The sequence below is a fragment of the Thermobia domestica genome, chromosome 7 (genome assembly GCF_964235325.1).
Source record: "Thermobia domestica chromosome 7, izTheDome1.hap1.1, whole genome shotgun sequence".
Classification (NCBI taxonomy): domain Eukaryota; kingdom Metazoa; phylum Arthropoda; class Insecta; order Zygentoma; family Lepismatidae; genus Thermobia; species Thermobia domestica.
Window position 1 is genome coordinate 251,931,584 of NC_137460.1, and position 25,422 is coordinate 251,957,005.

Here is a 25,422-nt window from a genome sequence, read left to right on the forward strand (position 1 = left end):
TGAACCTTGAACCTCCTCGTATGGAACTGAAACATCCAAACAACAATTGGTCCCAGATTTGGGGCAATGTGTTTGCTCGTCACATTCCACGATCTGTTCAATCGACTTGGTACACTGTTGTCAATGAGCTTCTCCCCACGAATGCCAAAAAGCACCGTCTCAAATTAAGTGACACTACTAGTTGTGTCACATGTGGTAATGAAGATGATATTGTGCATCGCTTAATTCAATGTGGATCTGCAGCGACAATATGGCTCAAATTCCAAACAGCTGTCAGCAAAATCTGCCGTACAGTTCCTACTCTTACCACAGTTCGCATATTCGTTCTACCGGACTTTCACTTTTATCCAACCACTAAACTCAATTCAATTACCTCGTTAGCAGCTCATACGATTGAATACATACTACAATCCTCAAAACTACGCTTTGTAACAGACTATCAAGATTTCTTGTGCGCTCAATACAGACACTTTCCGCCCGCTAGAAAGAAAAAGCTATTTGCGAACTACCTGGACATTGTACTTTCTGAATATATTAGAAGTTCAAAAATAGCATGGTAAAATTCTACTTCTCTCCATCAAATCACGATTTTAGCACTCTTGTAACCTATTTGTCGATATCTGTGTGACACTTCTCTACTGTATAAATGCTGTAAATATTATTTGTATATTCATCCTGTAATCATGTAATACTCCTGCTGTTATAGTATATTGTATTCCATATGTAATTACTCTGTAATCCTTAAAGAACAATAAAAAAGTGAAAAAAAAATTCCCGGCCATCGCAATTCAATTCCAATTTTACATCCTACATATCTTTAAATAATACTGGAGAAGAACGATAATTTCTTTAAATATTTAATTATTCGTATTCTGTTTTTGCTAATTAATTAAGAGAAGAATTTTATATAATATTAGTTAAGCGATGGTGGTGTAATGGTTAGCATAGTTGCCGTCCAAGCAATAGATCCGGGTTCAATTCCCGGCCATTGCATTTCAATTCCAATTTTACATTCTACATATCTGTAAATAATACTGGAGAAGAACGATAATTTCTTTCAATATTTAATTATTCGTATTCTGTTTTTGTTAATTAATTAAGAGAAGAATTTTTGTATATAATTCATTGAGCGATGGTGGTGTAATGGTTAGCATAGTTGCCTTCCAAGCAGTTGATCAGGCTTCGATTCCCTGCCATCGCATTTCAATTCCAATTTTACATGCTACATATCTGTAAATAATACTGGAGAAGAACGATAATTTCTTTCTATATTTAATTATTCGTATTCTCCTTTTGTTAATTAATTAAGAGAAGAATTTTATATAATATACATTGAGCGACGGAGGTGTAATGGTTAGCATAGTTGCCTTCCAAGCAGTTGATCCGGGTTTGATTCCCGGATATCGCATTTCGATTCCAATTTTACATGCTACATATCTGTAAATAATACTGGAGAAGAACGATAATTTCTTTCTATATTTAATTATTCGTAATCAGTTTTTGTTAATTAATTAAGAGAAGAATTTTATATAATATTCATTGAGCGATGGTGGTGTAATGGTTAGCATAGTTGCCTTCCAAGCAGTTGATCCGTGTTTGATTCCCGGACATCGCATTTCGATTCCAGTTTTACATGCTACATATCTGTAAATAATACTGGAGAAGAACGATAATTTCTTTCTTTATTTAATTATTCGTATTCTCCTTTTGTTAATTAATTAAGAGAAGAATTTTATATAATATTCATTGAGCGATGGTGGTGTAATGGTTAGCATAGTTGCCTTCCAAGCAGTTGATCCGGGTTTGATTCCCGGATATCGCATTTCGATTCCAATTTTACATGCTACATATCTGTAAATAATACTGGAGAAGAACGATAATTTCTTTCTATATTTAATTATTCGTAATCAGTTTTTGTTAATTAATTAAGAGAAGAATTTTATATAATATTCATTGAGCGATGGTGGTGTAATGGTTAGCATAGTTGCCTTCCAAGCAGTTGATCCGTGTTTGATTCCCGGACATCGCATTTCAATTCCAATTTTACATGCTACATATCTGTAAATAATACTGGAGAAGAACGATAATTTCTTTCTATATTTAATTATTCGTATTCTCCTTTTGTTAATTAATTAAGAGAAGAATTTTATATAATATACATTGAGCGACGGAGGTGTAATGGTTAGCATAGTTGCCTTCCAAGCAGTTGATCCGGGTTTGATTCCCGGATATCGCATTTCGATTCCAATTTTACATGCTACATATCTGTAAATAATACTGGAGAAGAACGATAATTTCTTTCTATATTTAATTATTCGTAATCAGTTTTTGTTAATTAATTAAGAGAAGAATTTTATATAATATTCATTGAGCGATGGTGGTGTAATGGTTAGCATAGTTGCCTTCCAAGCAGTTGATCCGTGTTTGATTCCCTGCCATCGCATTTCAATTCCAATTTTACATGCTACATATCTGTAAATAATACTGGAGATGAACGATAATTTCTTTCTATATTTAATTATTCGTATTCTCCTTTTGTTAATTAATTAAGAGAAGAATTTTATATAATATTCATTGAGCGATGGTGGTGTAATGGTTAGCATAGTTGCCTTCCAAGCAGTTGATCCGGGTTCGATTCCCGGCCATCGCACTTCAATCCCAATTTTACATGCTACATATCTGTAAATAATACTGGAGAAGAACGATAATTTCTTTCTATATTTAATTATTCGTATTCTGTTTTTGTTAATTAATTAAGAGAAGAATTTTATATATTATTCATTGAGCGATGGTGGTGTAATGGTTATCATAGTTGCCTTCCAAGCAGTTGATCCGGCTTCGATTCCCGGCCATCCCATTTCAATTCCAATTTTACATGCTACATATCTGTAAATAATACTGGAGAAGAACGATAATTTCTTTCTATATTTAATAATTCGTATTCTCCTTTTGTTAATTAATTAAGAGAAGAATTTTATATAATATACATTGAGCAATGGTGGTGTAATGGTTAGCATAGTTGCCTTCCAAGCAGTTGATCAGGCTTCGATTCCCTGCCATCCCATTTCAATTCCAATTTTACATGCTACATATCTGTAAATAATACTGGAGAAGAACGATAATTTCTTTCTATATTTAATTATTCGTAATCAGTTTTTGTTAATTAATTAAGAGAAGAATTTTATATAATATTCATTGAGCGATGGTGGTGTAATGGTTAGCATAGTTGCCTTCCAAGCAGTTGATCCGTGTTTGATTCCCTGCCATCGCATTTCAATTCCAATTTTACATGCTACATATCTGTAAATAATACTGGAGAAGAACGATAATTTCTTTCTATATTTAATTATTCGTATTCTCCTTTTGTTAATTAATTAAGAGAAGAATTTTATATAATATACATTGAGCAATGGTGGTGTAATGGTTAGCATAGTTGCCTTCCAAGCAGTTGATCAGGCTTCGATTCCCTGCCATCGCATTTCAATTCCAATTTTACATGCTACATATCTGTGAATAATACTGGAGAAGAAAGATAATTTCTTTCTATATTTAATTATTCGTATTCTCCTTTTGTTAATTAATTAAGAGAAGAATTTTATATAATATTCATTGAGCGATGGTGGTGTAATGGTTAGCATAGTTGCCTTCCAAGCAGTTGATCCGGGTTTGATTCCCGGAAATCGCATTTCGATTCCAATTTTACATGCTACATATCTGTAAATAATACTGGAGAAGAACGATAATTTCTTTCTATATTTAATTATTCGTAATCAGTTTTTGTTAATTAATTAAGAGAAGAATTTTATATAATATTCATTGAGCGATGGTGGTGTAATGGTTAGCATAGTTGCCTTCCAAGCAGTTGATCCGTGTTTGATTCCCTGCCATCGCATTTCAATTCCAATTTTACATGCTACATATCTGTAAATAATACTGGAGAAGAACGATAATTTCTTTCTATATTTAATTATTCGTATTCTCCTTTTGTTAATTAATTAAGAGAAGAATTTTATATAATATTCATTGAGCGATGGTGGTGTAATGGTTAGCATAGTTGCCTTCCAAGCAGTTGATCCGGTTTCGATTCCCGGACATCGCATTTCGATTCCAATTTTACATGCTACATATCTGTAAATAATACTGGAGAAGAACGATAATTTCTTTCTTTATTTAATTATCGTATTCTCTTTTTGTTAATTAATTAAGAGAAGAATTTTATATAATATTCATTGAGCGATGGTGGTGTAATGGTTAGCATAGTTGCCTTCCAAGCAGTTGATCCGTGTTTGATTCCCTGCCATCGCATTTCAATTCCAATTTTACATGCTACATATCTGTAAATAATACTGGAGAAGAACGATAATTTCTTTCTATATTTAATTATTCGTATTCTCCTTTTGTTAATTAATTAAGAGAAGAATTTTATATAATATTCATTGAGAGATGGTGGTGTAATGGTTAGCATAGTTGCCTTCCAAGCAGTTGATCCGGTTTCGATTCCCGGACATCGCATTTCGATTCCAATTTTACATGCTACATATCTGTAAATAATACTGGAGAAGAACGATAATTTCTTTCTTTATTTAATTATTCGTATTCTCCTTTTGTTAGTTAATTAAGAGAAGAATTTTATATAATATTCATTGAGCGATGGTGGTGTAATGGTTCGCATAGTTGCCTTCCAAGCAATTGATCCGGGTTCGATTCCCGGCCATCGCACTACAATTCCAATTTTACATGCTACATATCTGTAAATAATACTGGAGAAGAACGATAATTTCTTTCTTTATTTAATTATTCGTATTCTCCTTTTGTTAATTAATTAAGAGAAGAATTTTATATAATACTGGAGAAGAACGATAATTTCTTTCTATATTTAATTATTCGTATTCTCCTTTTGTTAATTAATTAAAAGAAGAATTTTATATAATATACATTGAGCGATGGTGGTGTAATGGTTAGCTTAGTTGCCGTCCAAACAATAGATCCGGGTTCAATTCCCGGCCATTGCATTTCAATTCCAATTTTACATTCTACATATCTGTAAATAATACTGAAGAACGACAATTTCTTTCAATATTTAATTATTCGTATTCTGTTTTTGTTAATTAATTAAGAGAAGAATTTTTGTATATAATTCATTGAGCGATGGTGGTGTAATGGTTAGCATAGTTGCCTTCCAAGCAGTTGATCAGGCTTCGATTCCCGGCCATTGTATTTCAATTCCAATTTTACATGCTACATATCTGTAAATAATACTGGAGAAGAACGATAATTTCATTCTTTATTTAATTATTCGTATTCTCCTTAGAATTTTATATAATATACATTGAGCGATGGTGGTGTAATGGTTAGCATAGTTGCCTTCCAAGCAGTTGATCCGGGTTCGATTCCCGGCCATCGCACTTCAATTCCAATTTTACATGCTACATATCTGTAAATAATACTGGAGAAGAACGATAATTTCTTTCTATATTTAATTATTCGTAGTCTGTTTTTGTAAATAATTAAGAGAAGAATTTTATATAATATTCATTGAGCGATGGTGGTGTAATGGTTAGCATAGTTGCTTTCCAAGCAGTTGATCCGGGTTCGATTCCCGGCCATCCCATTTCAATTCCAATTTTACATGCTACATATCTGTAAATAATACTGGAGAAGAACGATAATTTCTTTCTATATTTAATTATTCGTATTCTGTTTTTGTTAATTAATTAAGAGAAGAATTTTATATATTATTCATTGAGCGATGGTGGTGTAATGGTTAGCATAGTTGCCTTCCAAGCAGTTGATCCGGCTTCGATTCCCGGCCATCCCATTTCAATTCCAATTTTACATGCTACATATCTGTAAATAATACTGGAGAAGAACGATAACTTCTTTCTATATTTAATTATTCGTATTCTCCTTTTGTTAATTAATTAAGAGAAGAATTTTATATAATATACATTGAGCGATGGTGGTGTAATGGTTAGCATAGTTGCCTTCCAAGCAGTTGATCAGGCTTCGATTCCCTGCCATCGCATTTCAATTCCAATTTCACGTGCTACATATCTGTAAATAATACTGGAGAAGAAAGATAATTTCTTTCTATATTTAATTATTCGTATTCTCCTTTTGTTAATTAATTAAGAGAAGAATTTTATATAATATACATATAGCGATGGTGGTGTAATGGTTAGCATAGTTGCCTTCCAAGCAGTTGATCCGGGTTCGATTCCCGGCCATCGCATTTCAATTCCAATTTTACATGCTACATATCTGTAAATAATACTGGAGAAGAACGATAATTTCTTTCTATATTTAATTATTCGTAGTCTGTTTTTGTAAATAATTAAGAGAAGAATTTTATATAATATTCATTGAGCGATGGTGGTGTAATGGTTAGCATAGTTGCCTTCCAAGCAGTTGATCCGGGTTCGATTCCCGGCCATCGCATTTCAATTAAAATCTTACATGTTACATATCTGTAAATAATACTGGAGAAGAACGATAATTTCTTTCTATATTTAATTATTCGTATTCTGTTTTTGTTAATTAATTAAGAGAAGAATTTTATATATTATTCATTGAGCGATGGTGGTGTAATGGTTATCATAGTTGCCTTCCAAGCAGTTGATCCGGCTTCGATTCCCGGCCATCCCATTTCAATTCCAATTTTACATGCTACATATCTGTAAATAATACTGGAGAAGAACGATAATTTCTTTCTATATTTAATTATTCGTATTCTCCTTTTGTTAATTAATTAAGAGAAGAATTTTATATAATATACATTGAGCAATGGTGGTGTAATGGTTAGCATAGTTGCCTTCCAAGCAGTTGATCAGGCTTCGATTCCCTGCCATCGCATTTCAATTCCAATTTTACATGCTACATATCTGTGAATAATACTGGAGAAGAAAGATAATTTCTTTCTATATTTAATTATTCGTATTCTCCTTTTGTTAATTAATGAAGAGAAGAATTTTATATAATATACATATAGCGACGGAGGTGTAATGGTTAGCATAGTTGCCTTCCAAGCAGTTGATCCGGGTTTGATTCCCGGATATCACATTTCAATTCCAATTTTACATGCTACATATCTGTAAATAATACTGGAGAAGAACGATAATTTCTTTCTATATTTAATTATTCGTAATCAGTTTTTGTTAATTAATTAAGAGAAGAATTTTATATAATATTCATTGAGAGATGGTGGTGTAATGGTTAGCATAGTTGCCTTCCAAGCAGTTGATCCGTGTTTGATTCCCTGCCATCGCATTTCAATTCCAATTTTACATGCTACATATCTGTAAATAATACTGGAGAAGAACGATAATTTCTTTCTATATTTAATTATTCGTATTCTCCTTTTGTTAATTAATTAAGAGAAGAATTTTATATAATATTCATTGAGCGATGGTGGTGTAATGGTTAGCATAGTTGCCTTCCAAGCAGTTGATCCGGTTTCGATTCCCGGACATCGCATTTCGATTCCAATTTTACATGCTACATATCTGTAAATAATACTGGAGAAGAACGATAATTTCTTTCTTTATTTAATTATTCGTATTCTCCTTTTGTTAATTAATTAAGAGAAGAATTTTATATAATATTCATTGAGCGATGGTGGTGTAATGGTTAGCATAGTTGCCTTCCAAGCAGTTGATCCGGGTTCGATTCCCGGCCATCGCACTTCAATTCCAATTTTACATGCTACATATCTGTAAATAATACTGGAGAAGAACGATAATTTCTTTCTTTATTTAATTATTCGTATTCTCCTTTTGTTAGTTAATTAAGAGAAGAATTTTATATAATACTGGAGAAGAACGATAATTTCTTTCTATATTTAATTATTCGTATTCTCCTTTTGTTAATTAATTAAAAGAAGAATTTTATATAATATACATTGAGCGATGGTGGTGTAATGGTTAGCTTAGTTGCCGTCCAAGCAATAGATCCGGGTTCAATTCCCGGCCATTGCATTTCAATTCCAATTGTACATTCTACATATCTGTAAATAATACTGAAGAACGACAATTTCTTTCAATATTTAATTATTCGTATTCTCCTTTTGTTAATTAATTAAGAGAAGAATTTTATATAATACTGGAGAAGAACGATAATTTCTTTCTATATTTAATTATTCGTATTCTCCTTTTGTTAATTAATTAAAAGAAGAATTTTATATAATATACATTGAGCGATGGTGGTGTAATGGTTAGCTCAGGTTGCCGTCCAAGCAATAGATCCGGGTTCAATTCCCGGCCATTGCATTTCAATTCCAATTTTACATTCTACATATCTGTAAATAATACTGAAGAACGATAATTTCTTTCTTTATTTAATTATTCGTATTCTCCTTTTGTTAATTAATTAAGAGAAGAATTTTATATAATACTAGAGAAGAACGATAATTTCTTTCTATATTTAATTATTCGTATTCTCCTTTTGTTAATTAATTAAGAGAAGAATTTTATATAATATACATTGAGCGATGGTGGTGTAATGGTTAGCATAGTTGCCTTCCAAGCAGTTGATCCGGTTTCGATTCCCGGACATCGCATTTCGATTCCAATTTTACATGCTACATATCTGTAAATAATACTGGAGAAGAACGACAATTTCTTTCAATATTTAATTATTCGTATTCTCCTTTTGTTAATTAATTAAGAGAAGAATTTTATATAATACTGGAGAAGAACGATAATTTCATTCTTTATTTAATTATTCGTATTCTCCTTTTGTTAATTAATTAAGAGAAGAATTTTATATAATATACATTGAGCGATGGTGGTGTAATGGTTAGCATAGTTGCCTTCCAAGCAATTGATCCGGGTTCGATTCCCGGCCATCGCACTTCAATTCCAATTTTACATGCTACATATCTGTAAATAATACTGGAGAAGAACGATAATTTCTTTCTATATTTAATTATTCGTAGTCTGTTTTTGTAAATAATTAAGAGAAGAATTTTATATAATATTCATTGAGCGATGGTGGTGTAATGGTTAGCATAGTTGCTTTCCAAGCAGTTGATCCGGCTTCGATTCCCGGCCATCGCATTTCAATTAAAATTTTACATGCTACATATCTGTAAATAATACTGGAGAAGAACGATAATTTCTTTCTATATTTAATTATTCGTATTCTCCTTTTGTTAATTAATTAAGAGAAGAATTTTATATAATATACATTGAGCGATGGTGGTGTAATGGTTAGCATAGTTGCCTTCCAAGCAGTTGATCAGGCTTCGATTCCCTGCCATCGCATTTCAATTCCAATTTTACATGCTACATATCTGTAAATAATACTGGAGAAGAACGATAATTTCTTTCTATATTTAATTATTCGTATTCTCCTTTTGTTAATTAATTAAGAGAAGAATTTTATATAATATACATTGAGCGACGGAGGTGTAATGGTTAGCATAGTTGCCTTCCAAGCAGTTGATCCGGGTTTGATTCCCGGATATCGCATTTCGATTCCAATTTTACATGCTACATATCTGTAAATAATACTGGAGAAGAACGATAATTTCTTTCTATATTTAATTATTCGTAATCAGTTTTTGTTAACTAATTAAGAGAAGAATTTTATATAATATTCATTGAGCGATGGTGGTGTAATGGTTAGCATAGTTGCCTTCCAAGCAGTTGATCCGTGTTTGATTTCCTGCCATCGCATTTCAATTCCAATTTTACATGCTACATATCTGTAAATAATACTGGAGAAGAACGATAATTTCTTTCTATATTTAATTATTCGTATTCTCCTTTTGTTAATTAATTAAGAGAAGAATTTTATATAATATTCATTGAGCGATGGTGGTGTAATGGTTAGCATAGTTGCCTTCCAAGCAGTTGATCCGGTTTCGATTCCCGGACATCGCATTTCGATTCCAATTTTACATGCTACATATCTGTAAATAATACTGGAGAAGAACGATAATTTCTTTCTTTATTTAATTATTCGTATTCTCCTTTTGTTAATTAATTAAGAGAAGAATTTTATATAATATACATTGAGCGATGGTGGTGTAATGGTTAGCATAGTTGCCTTCCAAGCAGTTGATCCGGTTTCGATTCCCGGACATCGCATTTCGATTCCAATTTTACATGCTACATATCTGTAAATAATACTGGAGAAGAACGATAATTTCTTTCTATATTTAATTATTCGTAATCAGTTTTTGTTAATTAATTAAGAGAAGAATTTTATATAATATTCATTGAGAGATGGTGGTGTAATGGTTAGCATAGTTGCCTTCCAAGCAGTTGATCCGTGTTTGATTCCCTGCCATCGCATTTCAATTCCAATTTTACATGCTACATATCTGTAAATAATACTGGAGAAGAACGATAATTTCTTTCTATATTTAATTATTCGTATTCTCCTTTTGTTAATTAATTAAGAGAAGAATTTTATATAATATTCATTGAGCGATGGTGGTGTAATGGTTAGCATAGTTGCCTTCCAAGCAGTTGATCCGGTTTCGATTCCCGGACATCGCATTTCGATTCCAATTTTACATGCTACATATCTGTAAATAATACTGGAGAAGAACGATAATTTCTTTCTTTATTTAATTATTCGTATTCTCCTTTTGTTAATTAATTAAGAGAAGAATTTTATATAATATTCATTGAGCGATGGTGGTGTAATGGTTAGCATAGTTGCCTTCCAAGCAGTTGATCCGGGTTCGATTCCCGGCCATCGCACTTCAATTCCAATTTTACATGCTACATATCTGTAAATAATACTGGAGAAGAACGATAATTTCTTTCTTTATTTAATTATTCGTATTCTCCTTTTGTTAGTTAATTAAGAGAAGAATTTTATATAATACTGGAGAAGAACGATAATTTCTTTCTATATTTAATTATTCGTATTCTCCTTTTGTTAATTAATTAAAAGAAGAATTTTATATAATATACATTGAGCGATGGTGGTGTAATGGTTAGCTTAGTTGCCGTCCAAGCAATAGATCCGGGTTCAATTCCCGGCCATTGCATTTCAATTCCAATTGTACATTCTACATATCTGTAAATAATACTGAAGAACGACAATTTCTTTCAATATTTAATTATTCGTATTCTCCTTTTGTTAATTAATTAAGAGAAGAATTTTATATAATACTGGAGAAGAACGATAATTTCTTTCTATATTTAATTATTCGTATTCTCCTTTTGTTAATTAATTAAAAGAAGAATTTTATATAATATACATTGAGCGATGGTGGTGTAATGGTTAGCTCAGGTTGCCGTCCAAGCAATAGATCCGGGTTCAATTCCCGGCCATTGCATTTCAATTCCAATTTTACATTCTACATATCTGTAAATAATACTGAAGAACGATAATTTCTTTCTTTATTTAATTATTCGTATTCTCCTTTTGTTAATTAATTAAGAGAAGAATTTTATATAATACTAGAGAAGAACGATAATTTCTTTCTATATTTAATTATTCGTATTCTCCTTTTGTTAATTAATTAAGAGAAGAATTTTATATAATATACATTGAGCGATGGTGGTGTAATGGTTAGCATAGTTGCCTTCCAAGCAGTTGATCCGGTTTCGATTCCCGGACATCGCATTTCGATTCCAATTTTACATGCTACATATCTGTAAATAATACTGGAGAAGAACGACAATTTCTTTCAATATTTAATTATTCGTATTCTCCTTTTGTTAATTAATTAAGAGAAGAATTTTATATAATACTGGAGAAGAACGATAATTTCATTCTTTATTTAATTATTCGTATTCTCCTTTTGTTAATTAATTAAGAGAAGAATTTTATATAATATACATTGAGCGATGGTGGTGTAATGGTTAGCATAGTTGCCTTCCAAGCAATTGATCCGGGTTCGATTCCCGGCCATCGCACTTCAATTCCAATTTTACATGCTACATATCTGTAAATAATACTGGAGAAGAACGATAATTTCTTTCTATATTTAATTATTCGTAGTCTGTTTTTGTAAATAATTAAGAGAAGAATTTTATATAATATTCATTGAGCGATGGTGGTGTAATGGTTAGCATAGTTGCTTTCCAAGCAGTTGATCCGGCTTCGATTCCCGGCCATCGCATTTCAATTAAAATTTTACATGCTACATATCTGTAAATAATACTGGAGAAGAACGATAATTTCTTTCTATATTTAATTATTCGTATTCTCCTTTTGTTAATTAATTAAGAGAAGAATTTTATATAATATACATTGAGCGATGGTGGTGTAATGGTTAGCATAGTTGCCTTCCAAGCAGTTGATCAGGCTTCGATTCCCTGCCATCGCATTTCAATTCCAATTTTACATGCTACATATCTGTAAATAATACTGGAGAAGAACGATAATTTCTTTCTATATTTAATTATTCGTATTCTCCTTTTGTTAATTAATTAAGAGAAGAATTTTATATAATATACATTGAGCGACGGAGGTGTAATGGTTAGCATAGTTGCCTTCCAAGCAGTTGATCCGGGTTTGATTCCCGGATATCGCATTTCGATTCCAATTTTACATGCTACATATCTGAAAATAATACTGGAGAAGAACGATAATTTCTTTCTATATTTAATTATTCGTAATCAGTTTTTGTTAACTAATTAAGAGAAGAATTTTATATAATATTCATTGAGCGATGGTGGTGTAATGGTTAGCATAGTTGCCTTCCAAGCAGTTGATCCGTGTTTGATTTCCTGCCATCGCATTTCAATTCCAATTTTACATGCTACATATCTGTAAATAATACTGGAGAAGAACGATAATTTCTTTCTATATTTAATTATTCGTATTCTCCTTTTGTTAATTAATTAAGAGAAGAATTTTATATAATATTCATTGAGCGATGGTGGTGTAATGGTTAGCATAGTTGCCTTCCAAGCAGTTGATCCGGTTTCGATTCCCGGACATCGCATTTCGATTCCAATTTTACATGCTACATATCTGTAAATAATACTGGAGAAGAACGATAATTTCTTTCTTTATTTAATTATTCGTATTCTCCTTTTGTTAATTAATTAAGAGAAGAATTTTATATAATATACATTGAGCGATGGTGGTGTAATGGTTAGCATAGTTGCCTTCCAAGCAGTTGATCAGGCTTCGATTCCCGGCCATCGCACTTCAATTCCAATTTTACATGCTACATATCTGTAAATAATACTGGAGAAGAACGATAATTTCTTTCTATATTTAATTATTCGTAGTCTGTTTTTGTAAATAATTAAGAGAAGAATTTTATATAATATTCATTGAGCGATGGTGGTGTAATGGTTAGCATAGTTGCTTTCCAAGCAGTTGATCCGGGTTCGATTCCCGGCCATCCCATTTCAATTCCAATTTTACATGCTACATATCTGTAAATAATACTGGGGAAGAACGATAATTTCTTTCTATATTTAATTATTCGTATTCTGTTTTTGTTAATTAATTAAGAGAAGAATTTTATATATTATTCATTGAGCGATGGTGGTGTAATGGTTAGCATAGTTGCCTTCCAAGCAGTTGATCCGGCTTCGATTCCCGGCCATCCCATTTCAATTCCAATTTTACATGCTACATATCTGTAAATAATACTGGAGAAGAACGATAATTTCTTTCTATATTTAATTATTCGTATTCTCCTTTTGTTAATTAATTAAGAGAAGAATTTTATATAATATACATTGAGCGATGGTGGTGTAATGGTTAGCATAGTTGCCTTCCAAGCAGTTGATCAGGCTTCGATTCCCTGCCATCGCATTTCAATTCCAATTTTACGTGCTACATATCTGTAAATAATACTGGAGAAGAAAGATAATTTCTTTCTATATTTAATTATTCGTATTCTCCTTTTGTTAATTAATTAAGAGAAGAATTTTATATAATATACATATAGCGATGGTGGTGTAATGGTTAGCATAGTTGCCTTCCAAGCAGTTGATCCGGGTTCGATTCCCGGCCATCGCACTTCAATTCCAATTTTACATGCTACATATCTGTAAATAATACTGGAGAAGAACGATAATTTCTTTCTATATTTAATTATTCGTAGTCTGTTTTTGTAAATAATTAAGAGAAGAATTTTATATAATATTCATTGAGCGATGGTGGTGTAATGGTTAGCATAGTTGCCTTCCAAGCAGTTGATCCGGGTTCGATTCCCGGCCATCGCATTTCAATTAAAATCTTACATGTTACATATCTGTAAATAATACTGGAGAAGAACGATAATTTCTTTCTATATTTAATTATTCGTATTCTGTTTTTGTTAATTAATTAAGAGAAGAATTTTATATATTATTCATTGAGCGATGGTGGTGTAATGGTTATCATAGTTGCCTTCCAAGCAGTTGATCCGGCTTCGATTCCCGGCCATCCCATTTCAATTCCAATTTTACATGCTACATATCTGTAAATAATACTGGAGAAGAACGATAATTTCTTTCTATATTTAATTATTCGTATTCTCCTTTTGTTAATTAATTAAGAGAAGAATTTTATATAATATACATTGAGCAATGGTGGTGTAATGGTTAGCATAGTTGCCTTCCAAGCAGTTGATCAGGCTTCGATTCCCTGCCATCGCATTTCAATTCCAATTTTACATGCTACATATCTGTGAATAATACTGGAGAAGAAAGATAATTTCTTTCTATATTTAATTATTCGTATTCTCCTTTTGTTAATTAATGAAGAGAAGAATTTTATATAATATACATATAGCGACGGAGGTGTAATGGTTAGCATAGTTGCCTTCCAAGCAGTTGATCCGGGTTTGATTCCCGGATATCACATTTCAATTCCAATTTTACATGCTACATATCTGTAAATAATACTGGAGAAGAACGATAATTTCTTTCTATATTTAATTATTCGTAATCAGTTTTTGTTAATTAATTAAGAGAAGAATTTTATATAATATTCATTGAGCGATGGTGGTGTAATGGTTAGCATAGTTGCCTTCCAAGCAGTTGATCCGTGTTTGATTCCCTGCCATCGCATTTCAATTCCAATTTTACATGCTACATATCTGTAAATAATACTGGAGAAGAACGATAATTTCTTTCTATATTTAATTATTCGTATTCTCCTTTTGTTAATTAATTAAGAGAAGAATTTTATATAATATTCATTGAGCGATGGTGGTGTAATGGTTAGCATAGTTGCCTTCCAAGCAGTTGATCCGGTTTCGATTCCCTGCCATCGCATTTCAATTCCAATTTTACATGCTACATATCTGTAAATAATACTGGAGAAGAACGATAATTTCTTTCTATATTTAATTATTCGTATTCTCCTTTTGTTAATTAATTAAGAGAAGAATTTTATATAATATTCATTGAGCGATGGTGGTGTAATGGTTAGCATAGTTGCCTTCCAAGCAGTTGATCCGTGTTTGATTCCCTGCCATCGCATTTCAATTCCAATTTTACATGCTACATATCTGTAAATAATACTGGAGAAGAACGATAATTTCTTTCTATATTTAATTATTCGTATTCTCCTTTTGTTAATTAATTAAGAGAAGAATTTTATATAATATTCATTGAGCGATGGTGGTGTAATGGTTAGCATAGTTGCCTTCCAAGCAGTTGATCCGTGTTTGATTCCCTGCCATCGCATTTCAATTCCAATTTTACATGCTACATATCTGTAAATAATACTGGAGAAGAACGATAATTTCTTTCTATATTTAATTATTCGTATTCTCCTTTTGTTAATTAATTAAGAGAAGAATTTTATATAATATTCATTGAGCGATGGTGGTGTAATGGTTAGCATAGTTGCCTTCCAAGCAGTTGATCCGGTTTCGATTCCCGGACATCGCATTTCGATTCCAATTTTACATGCTACATATCTGTAAATAATACTGGAGAAGAACGATAATTTCTTTCTTTATTTAATTATTCGTATTCTCCTTTTGTTAATTAATTAAGAGAAGAATTTTATATAATATTCATTGAGCGATGGTGGTGTAATGGTTAGCATAGTTGCCTTCCAAGCAGTTGATCCGGGTTCGATTCCCGGCCATCGCACTTCAATTCCAATTTTACATGCTACATATCTGTAAATAATACTGGAGAAGAACGATAATTTCTTTCTTTATTTAATTATTCGTATTCTCCTTTTGTTAGTTAATTAAGAGAAGAATTTTATATAATACTGGAGAAGAACGATAATTTCTTTCTATATTTAATTATTCGTATTCTCCTTTTGTTAATTAATTAAAAGAAGAATTTTATATAATATACATTGAGCGATGGTGGTGTAATGGTTAGCTTAGTTGCCGTCCAAGCAATAGATCCGGGTTCAATTCCCGGCCATTGCATTTCAATTCCAATTGTACATTCTACATATCTGTAAATAATACTGAAGAACGACAATTTCTTTCAATATTTAATTATTCGTATTCTCCTTTTGTTAATTAATTAAGAGAAGAATTTTATATAATACTGGAGAAGAACGATAATTTCTTTCTATATTTAATTATTCGTATTCTCCTTTTGTTAATTAATTAAAAGAAGAATTTTATATAATATACATTGAGCGATGGTGGTGTAATGGTTAGCTCAGGTTGCCGTCCAAGCAATAGATCCGGGTTCAATTCCCGGCCATTGCATTTCAATTCCAATTTTACATTCTACATATCTGTAAATAATACTGAAGAACGATAATTTCTTTCTTTATTTAATTATTCGTATTCTCCTTTTGTTAATTAATTAAGAGAAGAATTTTATATAATACTAGAGAAGAACGATAATTTCTTTCTATATTTAATTATTCGTATTCTCCTTTTGTTAATTAATTAAAACAAGAATTTTATATAATATACATTGAGCGATGGTGGTGTAATGGTTAGCATAGTTGCCTTCCAAGCAGTTGATCCGGTTTCGATTCCCGGACATCGCATTTCGATTCCAATTTTACATGCTACATATCTGTAAATAATACTGGAGAAGAACGACAATTTCTTTCAATATTTAATTATTCGTATTCTCCTTTTGTTAATTAATTAAGAGAAGAATTTTATATAATACTGGAGAAGAACGATAATTTCATTCTTTATTTAATTATTCGTATTCTCCTTTTGTTAATTAATTAAGAGAAGAATTTTATATAATATACATTGAGCGATGGTGGTGTAATGGTTAGCATAGTTGCCTTCCAAGCAGTTGATCCGGGTTCGATTCCCGGCCATCGCACTTCAATTCCAATTTTACATGCTACATATCTGTAAATAATACTGGAGAAGAACGATAATTTCTTTCTATATTTAATTATTCGTAGTCTGTTTTTGTAAATAATTAAGAGAAGAATTTTATATAATATTCATTGAGCGATGGTGGTGTAATGGTTAGCATAGTTGCTTTCCAAGCAGTTGATCCGGCTTCGATTCCCGGCCATCGCATTTCAATTAAAATTTTACATGCTACATATCTGTAAATAATACTGGAGAAGAACGATAATTTCTTTCTATATTTAATTATTCGTATTCTCCTTTTGTTAATTAATTAAGAGAAGAATTTTATATAATATACATTGAGCGACGGAGGTGTAATGGTTAGCATAGTTGCCTTCCAAGCAGTTGATCCGGGTTTGATTCCCGGATATCGCATTTCGATTCCAATTTTACATGCTACATATCTGTAAATAATACTGGAGAAGAACGATAATTTCTTTCTATATTTAATTATTCGTAATCAGTTTTTGTTAATTAATTAAGAGAAGAATTTTATATAATATTCATTGAGCGATGGTGGTGTAATGGTTAGCATAGTTGCCTTCCAAGCAGTTGATCCGTGTTTGATTTCCTGCCATCGCATTTCAATTCCAATTTTACATGCTACATATCTGTAAATAATACTGGAGAAGAACGATAATTTCTTTCTATATTTAATTATTCGTATTCTCCTTTTGTTAATTAATTAAGAGATGAATTTTATATAATATTCATTGAGCGATGGTAGTGTAATGGTTAGCATAGTTGCCTTCCAAGCAGTTGATCCGGTTTCGATTCCCGGACATCGCATTTCGATTCCAATTTTACATGCTACATATCTGTAAATAATACTGGAGAAGAACGATAATTTCTTTCTATATTTAATTATTCGTATTCTGTTTTTGTTAATTAATTAAGAGAAGAATTTTATATAATATTCATTGAGCGATGGTTGTGTAATGGTTAGCATAGTTGCCTTCCAAGCAGTTGATCAGGCTTCGATTCCCGGCCATCGTATTCCAATTCCAATTTTACATGCTACATATCTGTAAATAATACTGGAGAAGAACGATAATTTCTTTCTTTATTTAATTATTCGTATTCTCCTTTTGTTAATTAATTAAGAGAAGAATTTTATATAATATACATTGAGCGATGGTGGTGTAATGGTTAGCATACTTGCCTTCCAAGCAGTTGATTCGGGTTCGATTCCCGGCCATCGCACTTCAATTCCAATTTTACATGCTACATATCTGTAAATAATACTGGAGAAGAACGATAATTTCTTTCTATATTTAATTATTCATAATCTGTTTTTGTAAATAATTAAGAGAAGAATTTTATATAATATTCATTGAGCGATGGTGGTGTAATGGTTAGCATAGTTGCCTTCCAAGCAGTTGATCAGGCTTCGATTCCCGGCCATCGTATTTCAATTCCAATTTTACATGCTACATATCTGTAAATAATACTGGAGAAGAACGATAATTTCTTTCTATATTTAATTATTCGTATTCCCCTTTTGTTAATTAATTAAGAGAAGAATTTTATATAATATTCATTGAGCGATGGTGGTGTAATGGTTAGCATAGTTGCCTTCCAAGCAGTTGTTCCGGTTTCGATTCCCGGACATCGCATTTCAATTCCAATTTTACATGCTACATATCTGTAAATAATACTGGAGAAGAACGATAATTTCTTTCTATATTTAATTATTCGTATTCTCCTTTTGTTAATTCATTAAGAGAAGAATTTTATATAATATACATTGAGCGATGGTGGTGTAATGGTTAGCATAGTTGCCTTCCAAGCAGTTGATCCGGTTTCGATTCCCGGACATCGCATTTCAATTCCAATTTTTCATGCTACATATCTGTAAATAATACTGGAGAAGAACGATAATTTCTTTCTATATTTAATTATTCGTATTCTCCTTTTGTTAATTAATTAAGAGAAGAATTTTATATAATATACATTGAGCGATGGTGGTGTAATGGTTAGCATAGTTGCCTTCCAAGCAGTTGATCAGGCTTCGATTCCCGGACATCGCATTTCAATTCCAATTTTTCATGCTACATATCTGTAAATAATACTGGAGAAGAACGATAATTTCTTTCTATATTTAATTATTCGTATTCTCCTTTTGTTAATTAATTAAGAGAAGAATTTTATATAATATACATTGAGCGACGGAGGTGTAATGGTTAGCATAGTTGCCTTCCAAGCAGTTGATCCGGGTTTGATTCCCGGATATCGCATTTCGATTCCAATTTTACATGCTACATATCTGTAAATAATACTGGAGAACGATAATTTCTTTCTATACAGTGAAACCTGTTAACTTGGCCACCTCCCTAAGTTGGCCACCTGCTTATCTTGGCCTCGTTCGTCTTGAACCTGCATTTTCCCATAAGACATTCATTACTCATTACTCTGTAAGTTGGCCACCTGTCTATCTTGGAAGTTGGCCGCATTGAAGCAATGTTTACCCTATGTTGCTATTGATAAATTTACCTGTGTATCTTGACCACGCGAATACGTTTTGATATTTTTCTTAACTCTTTCGTATTCCCGTATGAGAGCCAAATGTTCTGTGTTTGTTATTGGACACAGAGAAACATAGATCCCCACGATTTGATCTTGGAGGTCAATGGCCAGAACACTACCCTGACAAAGGGGTGGTGAAGAGAGTGGCGAATAAGAAAACGCACGTACAGGAATTCAGGAAATGGTCGTACGTATTTGTTTAACCTGTCTGTTTTGGTAAAACCATTAGCTATATCGGCTCCTTTCATCAGTGGGAAGCTTTAGTAATTCCGGAAAATTCTCAAGGTTAAATCTAACCATCTCAATTGTGATTTATTGGTACCTGACGGCTTGTCGAAAAGTAGCGGAGGTTTTCAAGTATGAATTCCCTTAAGATTTTATCGAAACATCTTTTGCTTCAAGGGAAACACTTGTAGCTCATTAACAAGAGGTAGTTACTACAAAATTAGAATGTGCATATGTGCAAAAAAAAAAAAAAAGTCTAGGATGAACCACCGTGATTAAATCTGTTATTATTTACTGCTTTGCTACTTTTCGAAAGGTACTTACAGAATCACTGCCGAAAAAAAATCATATAAACTGCATATAAATTATTGAATTTATAATTTCGCTTTTCTTGAATTCAATCTGAATAAGTCAGTGTGCTACACTATCAATTTCAATAAACTGCGTACATATGTTTCGATTTTATGGTTGTGTGATTGTGTTTTCCGTCCGAATAATTCAGTGTACCAGACTAGTTTTCAAGAAGAAAAAGGCACATATATTAAATATACTGTAGTATTTTTTCTAGTACTGTGTATTATGATTTCTCTATATACATTATTTAAAAGTAGCTGTCATGATATTGCTTATTAAAATTTTATAACCATGTAATACTAGAAATCCTATTCTAAAAATACACCAATCACTTATTTTCTGTAAGTTGGCCACCTGTCTAAGTTGGCCACTTTTCAATGGAACCGATGGTGGCCAACATAGACAGGTTTCACTGTATTTAATTATTCGTAATCAGTTTTTGTTAATTGATTAAGAGAAGAATTTTATATAATATTCATTGAGCGATGGTGGTGTAATGGTTAGCATAGTTGCCTTCCAAGCAGTTGATCCGTGTTTGATTCCCTGCCATCGCATTTCAATTCCAATTTTACATGCTACATATCTGTAAATAATACTGGAGAAGAACGATAATTTCTTTCTATATTTAATTATTCGTATTCTCCTTTTGATAATTAATTAAGAGAAGAATTTTATATAATATTCATTGAGCGATGGTGGTGTAATGGTTAGCATAGTTGCCTTCCAAGCAGTTGATCCGGTTTCGATTCCCGGACACCGCATTTCGATTCCAATTTTACATGCTACATATCTGTAAATAATACTGGAGAAGAACGATAATTTCTTTCTTTATTTAATTATTCGTATTCTCCTTTTGTTCATTAATTAAGAGAAGAATTTTATATAATATTCATTGAGCGATGGTGGTGTAATGGTTAGCGTAGTTGCCTTCCAAGCAGTTGATCCGGGTTCGATTCCCGGCCATCGCACTTCAATTCCAATTTTACATGCTACATATCTGTAAATAATACTGGAGAAGAACGATAATTTCTTTCTTTATTTAATTATTCGTATTCTCCTTTTGTTAGTTAATTAAGAGAAGAATTTTATATAATACTGGAGAAGAACGATAATTTCTTTCTATATTTAATTATTCGTATTCTCCTTTTGTTAATTAATTAAAAGAAGAATTTTATATAATATATATTGAGCGATGGTGGTGTAATGGTTAGCTTAGTTGCCGTCCAAGCAATAGATCCGGGTTCAATTCCCGGCCATTGCATTTCAATTCCAATTGTACATTCTACATATCTGTAAATAATACTGAAGAACGACAATTTCTTTCAATATTTAATTATTCGTATTCTCCTTTTGTTAATTAATTAAGAGAAGAATTTTATATAATACTGGAGAAGAACGATAATTTCTTTCTATATTTAATTATTCGTATTCTCCTTTTGTTAATTAATTAAAAGAAGAATTTTGTATAATATACATTGAGCGATGGTGGTGTAATGGTTAGCTCAGGTTGCCGTCCAAGCAATAGATCCGGGTTCAATTCCCGGCCATTGCATTTCAATTCCAATTTTACATTCTACATATCTGTAAATAATACTGAAGAACGATAATTTCTTTCTTTATTTAATTATTCGTATTCTCCTTTTGTTAATTAATTAAGAGAAGAATTTTATATAATACTAGAGAAGAACGATAATTTCTTTCTATATTTAATTATTCGTATTCTCCTTTTGTTAATTAATTAAAAGAAGAATTTTATATAATATACATTGAGCGATGGTGGTGTAATGGTTAGCATAGTTGCCTTCCAAGCAGTTGATCCGGTTTCGATTCCCGGACATCGCATTTCGATTCCAATTTTACATGCTACATATCTGTAAATAATACTGGAGAAGAACGACAATTTCTTTCAATATTTAATTATTCGTATTCTCCTTTTGTTAATTAATTAAGAGAAGAATTTTATATAATACTGGAGAAGAACGATAATTTCATTCTTTATTTAATTATTCGTATTCTCCTTTTGTTAATTAATTAAGAGAAGAATTTTATATAATATACATTGAGCGATGGTGGTGTAATGGTTAGCATAGTTGCCTTCCAAGCAGTTGATCCGGGTTCGATTCCCGGCCATCGCACTTCAATTCCAATTTTACATGCTACATATCTGTAAATAATACTGGAGAAGAACGATAATTTCTTTCTATGTTTAATTATTCGTAGTCTGTTTTTGTAAATAATTAAGAGAAGAATTTTATATAATATTCATTGAGCGATGGTGGTGTAATGGTTAGCATAGTTGCTTTTCAAGCAGTTGATCCGGCTTCGATTCCCGGCCATCGCATTTCAATTAAAATTTTACATGCTACATATCTGTAAATAATACTGGAGAAGAACGATAATTTCTTTCTATATTTAATTATTCATAATCTGTTTTTGTAAATAATTAAGAGAAGAATTTTATATAATATTCATTGAGCGATGGTGGTGTAATGGTTAGCATAGTTGCCTTCCAAGCAGTTGATCAGGCTTCGATTCCCGGCCATCGTATTTCAATTCCAATTTTACATGCTACATATCTGTAAATAATACTGGAGAAGAACGATAATTTCTTTCTATATTTAATTATTCGTATTCTGTTTTTGTTAATTAATTAAGAGAAGAATTTTATATAATATTCATTGAGCGATGGTTGTGTAATGGTTAGCATAGTTGCCTTCCAAGCAGTTGATCAGGCTTCGATTCCCGGCCATCGTATTCCAATTCCAATTTTACATGCTACATATCTGTAAATAATACTGGAGAAGAACGATAATTTCTTTCTTTATTTAATTATTCGTATTCTCCTTTTGTTAATTAATTAAGAGAAGAATTTTATATAATATACATTGAGCGATGGTGGTGTAATGGTTAGCATACTTGCCTTCCAAGCAGTTGATTCGGGTTCGATTCCCGGCCATCGCACTTCAATTCCAATTTTACATGCTACATATCTGTAAATAATACTGGAGAAGAACGATAATTTCTTTCTATATTTAATTATTCATAATCTGTTTTTGTAAATAATTAAGAGAAGAATTTTATATAATATTCATTGAGCGATGGTGGTGTAATGGTTAGCATAGTTGCCTTCCAAGCAGTTGATCAGGCTTCGATTCCCGGCCATCGTATTTCAATTCCAATTTTACATGCTACATATCTGTAAATAATACTGGAGAAGAACGATAATTTCTTTCTATATTTAATTATTCGTATTCTGTTTTTGTTAATTAATTAAGAGAAGAATTTTATATAATATTCATTGAGCGATGGTGGTGTAATGGTTAGCATAGTTGCCTTCCAAGCAGTTGTTCCGGTTTCGATTCCCGGACATCGCATTTCAATTCCAATTTTACATGCTACATATCTGTAAATAATACTGGAGAAGAACGATAATTTCTTTCTATATTTAATTATTCGTATTCTCCTTTTGTTAATTCATTAAGAGAAGAATTTTATATAATATACATTGAGCGATGGTGGTGTAATGGTTAGCATAGTTGCCTTCCAAGCAGTTGATCCGGTTTCGATTCCCGGACATCGCATTTCAATTCCAATTTTTCATGCTACATATCTGTAAATAATACTGGAGAAGAACGATAATTTCTTTCTATATTTAATTATTCGTATTCTCCTTTTGTTAATTAATTAAGAGAAGAATTTTATATAATATACATTGAGCGATGGTGGTGTAATGGTTAGCATAGTTGCCTTCCAAGCAGTTGATCAGGCTTCGATTCCCGGACATCGCATTTCAATTCCAATTTTTCATGCTACATATCTGTAAATAATACTGGAGAAGAACGATAATTTCTTTCTATATTTAATTATTCGTATTCTCCTTTTGTTAATTAATTAAGAGAAGAATTTTATATAATATACATTGAGCGACGGAGGTGTAATGGTTAGCATAGTTGCCTTCCAAGCAGTTGATCCGGGTTTGATTCCCGGATATCGCATTTCGATTCCAATTTTACATGCTACATATCTGTAAATAATACTGGAGAACGATAATTTCTTTCTATACAGTGAAACCTGTTAACTTGGCCACCTCCCTAAGTTGGCCACCTGCTTATCTTGGCCTCGTTCGTCTTGAACCTGCATTTTCCCATAAGACATTCATTACTCATTACTCTGTAAGTTGGCCACCTGTCTATCTTGGAAGTTGGCCGCATTGAAGCAATGTTTACCCTATGTTGCTATTGATAAATTTACCTGTGTATCTTGACCACGCGAATACGTTTTGATATTTTTCTTAACTCTTTCGTATTCCCGTATGAGAGCCAAATGTTCTGTGTTTGTTACTGGACACAGAGAAACATAGATCCCCACGATTTGATCTTGGAGGTCAATGGCCAGAACACTACCCTGACAAAGGGGTGGTGAAGAGAGTGGCGAATAAGAAAACGCACGTACAGGAATTCAGGAAATGGTCGTACGTATTTGTTTAACCTGTCTGTTTTGGTAAAACCATTAGCTATATCGGCTCCTTTCATCAGTGGGAAGCTTTAGTAATTCCGGAAAATTCTCAAGGTTAAATCTAACCATCTCAATTGTGATTTATTGGTACCTGACGGCTTGTCGAAAAGTAGCGGAGGTTTTCAAGTATGAATTCCCTTAAGATTTTATCGAAACATCTTTTGCTTCAAGGGAAACACTTGTAGCTCATTAACAAGAGGTAGTTACTACAAAATTAGAATGTGCATATGTGCAAAAAAAAAAAAAAAAAAGTCTAGGATGAACCACCGTGATTAAATCTGTTATTATTTACTGCTTTGCTACTTTTCGAAAGGTACTTACAGAATCACTGCCGAAAAAAAATCATATAAACTGCATGTAAATTATTGAATTTATAATTTCGCTTTTCTTGAATTCAATCTGAATAAGTCAGTGTGCTACACTATCAATTTCAATAAACTGCGTACATATGTTTCGATTTTATGGTTGTGTGATTGTGTTTTCCGTCCGAATAATTCAGTGTACCAGACTAGTTTTCAAGAAGAAAAAGGCACATATATTAAATATACTGTAGTATTTTTTCTAGTACTGTGTATTATGATTTC

The 25,422-nt window shown here is 31.9% G+C and overlaps 30 non-coding genes across 30 annotated transcripts; all 30 read left to right on the plus strand.

Moving 5' to 3' along the window:
• The first annotated feature begins 921 nt into the window (after positions 1 to 921).
• On the plus strand, positions 922 to 993 carry TRNAG-UCC (transfer RNA glycine (anticodon UCC)). The gene has a single exon. It is a non-coding gene; the product is annotated as a tRNA-Gly (tRNA).
• A 136-nt stretch (positions 994 to 1,129) lies between these two features.
• On the plus strand, positions 1,130 to 1,201 carry TRNAG-UCC (transfer RNA glycine (anticodon UCC)). The gene has a single exon. It is a non-coding gene; the product is annotated as a tRNA-Gly (tRNA).
• A 1,377-nt stretch (positions 1,202 to 2,578) lies between these two features.
• On the plus strand, positions 2,579 to 2,650 carry TRNAG-UCC (transfer RNA glycine (anticodon UCC)). Its single transcript has one exon. It is a non-coding gene; the product is annotated as a tRNA-Gly (tRNA).
• Positions 2,651 to 4,647: 1,997 nt separating this feature from the next.
• Positions 4,648 to 4,719, plus strand: TRNAG-UCC (transfer RNA glycine (anticodon UCC)). Its single transcript has one exon. It is a non-coding gene; the product is annotated as a tRNA-Gly (tRNA).
• A 614-nt stretch (positions 4,720 to 5,333) lies between these two features.
• TRNAG-UCC (transfer RNA glycine (anticodon UCC)) lies at positions 5,334 to 5,405 on the plus strand. Its single transcript has one exon. It is a non-coding gene; the product is annotated as a tRNA-Gly (tRNA).
• Positions 5,406 to 5,539: 134 nt separating this feature from the next.
• Positions 5,540 to 5,611, plus strand: TRNAG-UCC (transfer RNA glycine (anticodon UCC)). The gene has a single exon. It is a non-coding gene; the product is annotated as a tRNA-Gly (tRNA).
• Positions 5,612 to 5,953: 342 nt separating this feature from the next.
• TRNAG-UCC (transfer RNA glycine (anticodon UCC)) lies at positions 5,954 to 6,025 on the plus strand. Its single transcript has one exon. It is a non-coding gene; the product is annotated as a tRNA-Gly (tRNA).
• A 135-nt stretch (positions 6,026 to 6,160) lies between these two features.
• On the plus strand, positions 6,161 to 6,232 carry TRNAG-UCC (transfer RNA glycine (anticodon UCC)). The gene has a single exon. It is a non-coding gene; the product is annotated as a tRNA-Gly (tRNA).
• A 134-nt stretch (positions 6,233 to 6,366) lies between these two features.
• TRNAG-UCC (transfer RNA glycine (anticodon UCC)) lies at positions 6,367 to 6,438 on the plus strand. The gene has a single exon. It is a non-coding gene; the product is annotated as a tRNA-Gly (tRNA).
• Positions 6,439 to 7,608: 1,170 nt separating this feature from the next.
• Positions 7,609 to 7,680, plus strand: TRNAG-UCC (transfer RNA glycine (anticodon UCC)). Its single transcript has one exon. It is a non-coding gene; the product is annotated as a tRNA-Gly (tRNA).
• Positions 7,681 to 8,775: 1,095 nt separating this feature from the next.
• On the plus strand, positions 8,776 to 8,847 carry TRNAG-UCC (transfer RNA glycine (anticodon UCC)). The gene has a single exon. It is a non-coding gene; the product is annotated as a tRNA-Gly (tRNA).
• A 134-nt stretch (positions 8,848 to 8,981) lies between these two features.
• TRNAG-UCC (transfer RNA glycine (anticodon UCC)) lies at positions 8,982 to 9,053 on the plus strand. Its single transcript has one exon. It is a non-coding gene; the product is annotated as a tRNA-Gly (tRNA).
• Positions 9,054 to 9,188: 135 nt separating this feature from the next.
• Positions 9,189 to 9,260, plus strand: TRNAG-UCC (transfer RNA glycine (anticodon UCC)). The gene has a single exon. It is a non-coding gene; the product is annotated as a tRNA-Gly (tRNA).
• Positions 9,261 to 10,637: 1,377 nt separating this feature from the next.
• On the plus strand, positions 10,638 to 10,709 carry TRNAG-UCC (transfer RNA glycine (anticodon UCC)). The gene has a single exon. It is a non-coding gene; the product is annotated as a tRNA-Gly (tRNA).
• A 1,095-nt stretch (positions 10,710 to 11,804) lies between these two features.
• Positions 11,805 to 11,876, plus strand: TRNAG-UCC (transfer RNA glycine (anticodon UCC)). The gene has a single exon. It is a non-coding gene; the product is annotated as a tRNA-Gly (tRNA).
• A 134-nt stretch (positions 11,877 to 12,010) lies between these two features.
• Positions 12,011 to 12,082, plus strand: TRNAG-UCC (transfer RNA glycine (anticodon UCC)). The gene has a single exon. It is a non-coding gene; the product is annotated as a tRNA-Gly (tRNA).
• Positions 12,083 to 12,217: 135 nt separating this feature from the next.
• Positions 12,218 to 12,289, plus strand: TRNAG-UCC (transfer RNA glycine (anticodon UCC)). Its single transcript has one exon. It is a non-coding gene; the product is annotated as a tRNA-Gly (tRNA).
• A 962-nt stretch (positions 12,290 to 13,251) lies between these two features.
• On the plus strand, positions 13,252 to 13,323 carry TRNAG-UCC (transfer RNA glycine (anticodon UCC)). Its single transcript has one exon. It is a non-coding gene; the product is annotated as a tRNA-Gly (tRNA).
• Positions 13,324 to 13,665: 342 nt separating this feature from the next.
• TRNAG-UCC (transfer RNA glycine (anticodon UCC)) lies at positions 13,666 to 13,737 on the plus strand. Its single transcript has one exon. It is a non-coding gene; the product is annotated as a tRNA-Gly (tRNA).
• A 135-nt stretch (positions 13,738 to 13,872) lies between these two features.
• TRNAG-UCC (transfer RNA glycine (anticodon UCC)) lies at positions 13,873 to 13,944 on the plus strand. Its single transcript has one exon. It is a non-coding gene; the product is annotated as a tRNA-Gly (tRNA).
• Positions 13,945 to 14,078: 134 nt separating this feature from the next.
• TRNAG-UCC (transfer RNA glycine (anticodon UCC)) lies at positions 14,079 to 14,150 on the plus strand. The gene has a single exon. It is a non-coding gene; the product is annotated as a tRNA-Gly (tRNA).
• A 1,791-nt stretch (positions 14,151 to 15,941) lies between these two features.
• Positions 15,942 to 16,013, plus strand: TRNAG-UCC (transfer RNA glycine (anticodon UCC)). The gene has a single exon. It is a non-coding gene; the product is annotated as a tRNA-Gly (tRNA).
• Positions 16,014 to 17,108: 1,095 nt separating this feature from the next.
• Positions 17,109 to 17,180, plus strand: TRNAG-UCC (transfer RNA glycine (anticodon UCC)). Its single transcript has one exon. It is a non-coding gene; the product is annotated as a tRNA-Gly (tRNA).
• Positions 17,181 to 17,314: 134 nt separating this feature from the next.
• TRNAG-UCC (transfer RNA glycine (anticodon UCC)) lies at positions 17,315 to 17,386 on the plus strand. Its single transcript has one exon. It is a non-coding gene; the product is annotated as a tRNA-Gly (tRNA).
• Positions 17,387 to 18,349: 963 nt separating this feature from the next.
• On the plus strand, positions 18,350 to 18,421 carry TRNAG-UCC (transfer RNA glycine (anticodon UCC)). The gene has a single exon. It is a non-coding gene; the product is annotated as a tRNA-Gly (tRNA).
• A 2,798-nt stretch (positions 18,422 to 21,219) lies between these two features.
• On the plus strand, positions 21,220 to 21,291 carry TRNAG-UCC (transfer RNA glycine (anticodon UCC)). Its single transcript has one exon. It is a non-coding gene; the product is annotated as a tRNA-Gly (tRNA).
• Positions 21,292 to 21,512: 221 nt separating this feature from the next.
• On the plus strand, positions 21,513 to 21,584 carry TRNAG-UCC (transfer RNA glycine (anticodon UCC)). The gene has a single exon. It is a non-coding gene; the product is annotated as a tRNA-Gly (tRNA).
• Positions 21,585 to 22,386: 802 nt separating this feature from the next.
• Positions 22,387 to 22,458, plus strand: TRNAG-UCC (transfer RNA glycine (anticodon UCC)). Its single transcript has one exon. It is a non-coding gene; the product is annotated as a tRNA-Gly (tRNA).
• Positions 22,459 to 22,592: 134 nt separating this feature from the next.
• On the plus strand, positions 22,593 to 22,664 carry TRNAE-UUC (transfer RNA glutamic acid (anticodon UUC)). The gene has a single exon. It is a non-coding gene; the product is annotated as a tRNA-Glu (tRNA).
• A 548-nt stretch (positions 22,665 to 23,212) lies between these two features.
• Positions 23,213 to 23,284, plus strand: TRNAG-UCC (transfer RNA glycine (anticodon UCC)). The gene has a single exon. It is a non-coding gene; the product is annotated as a tRNA-Gly (tRNA).
• The last annotated feature ends 2,138 nt before the right edge of the window (positions 23,285 to 25,422 follow it).